General features: G+C 37.7%; 1 pseudogene; it reads right to left on the reverse strand.

The window, feature by feature from the left end:
- Positions 1-2,364: 2,364 nt before the first annotated feature.
- Positions 2,365-2,781, reverse strand: LOC141490076 (large ribosomal subunit protein eL33 pseudogene; annotated as a pseudogene).
- Positions 2,782-3,344: the final 563 nt, after the last annotated feature.

Here is a 3,344-nt window from a genome sequence, read left to right on the forward strand (position 1 = left end):
ACTTTATCTCCTTTGCCATTAAAAATTTCTTCACCTTTGGCAGCCTGCTCCACCTCTGTACTACTTCTCATACTGGACATAGCCTGTGACTTTTCCATTTGGTTACTGGTTCCTCCCGGCACCCCTATTCTTCTTCAAGTTTCACTCTTGACTCAGCTCCACAAGACTTTGTCTGCTGCATCCGTGAACTCAATCCTGCAATTTTCCCCAATTTCCCCCTTCCCCCTTTCAGCTTTCTTTGAGGCTTAACTTCACCGATTATAATGTAAACTCTTCTCTTTCTTTCAGCTTATATTTTTATTCCCAGCACTTAACACGTCAAATGGCTTATATGCTTTTTTGATTATTGATTGACTGACTGAATAACTGAAATGGTGGAGAGAACCAGAATTTGAGTCAAGAATAATTAAAGCAGAAATATTGTCATTGCAATAGACTAAAGATGATCATGACAGAAAGAGGAAGTATGGGAGGGATCTGGGAGACAAATCCCAAATCTGACTAAGGCTGTGGTTGCAATGAGAAATTTTAATCATTCAAAAATCTGTTCTCTCTCTCTCTCTCTCTCTCTCTCTCTCTCTCTCTCTCTCTCTCTCTCTCTCTCTCTCTCTCTTTCTGCCTGTCTCTCTATGTCTCTGTCTGTGTCTCTCTGTGTCTGTGTCTCTGTGTCTCTGTCTGTGTCTCTGTGTCTGTGTCTGTGTCTGTCTGTCTGTCTGTCTGTCTGTCTGTCTGTCTGTCTGTCTGTCTCTCTGTCTCTCTCTCTCTCTCTCTCCCTCCCTCTCTCCCTCCCTCCCTCCCTCTCTCTCTTTCTCCCTCTCTCTGCCTCCACCACTCACCTAAAACGGTTCTCTGCAAGGTTACTAATGCTCTGTCTCTTAACTTCTAAATCCAATGACTTTTCTTTCTCAATCATCATTCTTCTTGACCTTTCTTGCAGCTTTCAGCACAATCACCTCCTTTGTCTTCTCACACTGTTTTTTTCCTAGAATCTTCTCCTATCTATTCTTTTCATTCTCCATTGGGATATCATCCTTCTACTGCCAACATAGGAGTTTACTCTTTATTTTACTCCTTTAAGCCTTCATTTCTCCATCTGCAAAATGAGATGAATAAACCCTGGATTCTTGAACTCATAGAATTATTGCAAGTAAAGTGCTTTGCAAACCTTAATCAGTCAATCACGATGCCATCTGGTGTTGTGTTCTAATCAATAAGCATACTGGGAGGCAGCCATTATGCGAGGCATCAAGCATAAATATAAACTGATGAGAAACAAATATATCAAAAATAGCTAAATACAAGATACTTTGGGAGCACAAAACTAGTTGCTGGAGGGATCAGAAAAGGTTTTATATAGTATTTGATATGCATCTTAAGGGAAGAGAAGGACTCTGAATCAAAGGTGAAGAGGAAATGCATTCCACACATTGAGGATGGCCAGTGAAAAGTCACCAAAACAAATGCCAATATTTCCAGAACATTGCTAGGGGTGGGACAGTAATGTCCAAATGACACTTGAAAGGTCAATTGGGGCCAGCTTGTGAAGGACTTTATAAAGTAAACAGAAGGTTTCACATTTTAGTAGGCAGCAATGCAGATAGATCTACACTTTAAAAAGAAAGCACTTTAATGATAGTTAACATTTATAAGCAATTTACAATTACAAGAAAATTATCCCATTTGATCCTCAGAACAATCCTGGGAGGAGATGTTATTACTCTCCTTTTGCAGATAAGAAAACTGAGCCAAACTGCAGTTCAGTGACTTGGCCAGTGTAACACAGCTAGTAAGAGTCTGAGACTAGATTTGAACTCAGGTCTTCTTTGGTCATAAATTTCTCCCCTTTCCATAGATCTGACAAAGTATTTCTTTTTTTTCCCTGACAGTATTTTGATCTGTTAATTGGTCTTTGGTATCACCCTTTATATCTAAATCCTAAACTCACTTTGACCTTATTTTATTTTTATTTTATTTTAAGGATTTTGCAAGGCAAATGGGGTTAAGTAGCTTGCCCAAAGCCACACAGCTAAGTAATTATTAAGTGTCTGAGGTCTGATTTGAACTCAGGTACTCCTGACTCCAGGACCAGTGCTCTATCCACTGTACCACCTAGCCACCCCTGATCTTATTTTAGTATAGGGTGTGAGATGCGGGTCTATGCATAGGTTTTGCCATACGATTTTCCAGGTTTCTTAACAATTTTTGTCAAATAATGAGTTCTTATCCAAGAAGCTAATGTTTTAATGTTTTTTCAAACAATATATTACTGTAGCAATTTACTACTGTTTCTTTTGTTCCTATCCTAATTTACTAGTCCATTACTCTATTTCTTAACCAATATCAGGCAGTTTTGATGATTGTCACTTTATTTTTTTTACATTTGCAAAAAATGTATAATTTTATTTAATCAGTTTTCATATTCTAGATCCTTGAGGGATAGAGCATCACTCGGATCCTGTGTCCAATGGCCTTAGCAGGAAGATTACTTCTGAATTTGGTTCAAACCATTCCACTATTTCCATGAGCTCAAGTAACTTTTCCCCAGATAATTCTTGTTTTGTTGAGCTTCCCACCAGGAGTCACTGTGTTGTTTTTGGCTTTGTATACATAAGCACATCTCTTGCCCAAATAGAATTCAGTTTCATCCCAGGCATAGACTCCTTCAATTTTCAGAAGAGCTGTGTGTTCTCTCTGATTTCATAGGCCTCTCTTGTAGCCAGCAAAAATGGCCTTGGACCACAGCCTTCCAGACATTGTGCTGTTGTAGAAGTCCTGTTTCCAGCAGGCCTTTCCAGCTCTAAGATGGCGGAAAGAGGAAATTGATTGTCACTTTATAGTATAACTTTAGATCTGGTACAACTAGGCTACCTTCCTTTACATTTTTTTTTTCATCTATTCCCTTGATATTCTTGACATTTTGTTGCTCCAGATGAATTTTGTTACTATTTTTTCTAGCTTGGTAAAATAATTATTTGGTAGTTTGATTAGTATGGCACTAAATACGTTATTTGAGTAGAATTGCCATTTTTATTCTATTAATTCGATCTAACCATGTGTAAATGACATTTTCCCAGTTGTTTAGATTTTACTGTGTATGAAAAGTGTTTTGTAATGGTGTTTATGCAGTTTCTGGATTAGTCTTGGGAGTAGATTCCCAAGTATTTTATGTTGTCTACAGTTACTTTAAACAGGATTTCTCTTTCCTATGTCTAGTCCTTGGGCTTTGGTGTTCATATACATATAGGAATGCTGATGATTTATGTGGGTTTATTTTATATTCTGTTACTTAGCTGAATTTCTTATTTGTTTCAAATAGTTTTTAAGATGATTTTCTAGGGTTCTTT

This window comes from Macrotis lagotis, chromosome 5 (genome assembly GCF_037893015.1).
Source record: "Macrotis lagotis isolate mMagLag1 chromosome 5, bilby.v1.9.chrom.fasta, whole genome shotgun sequence".
NCBI lineage: Eukaryota > Metazoa > Chordata > Mammalia > Peramelemorphia > Peramelidae > Macrotis > Macrotis lagotis.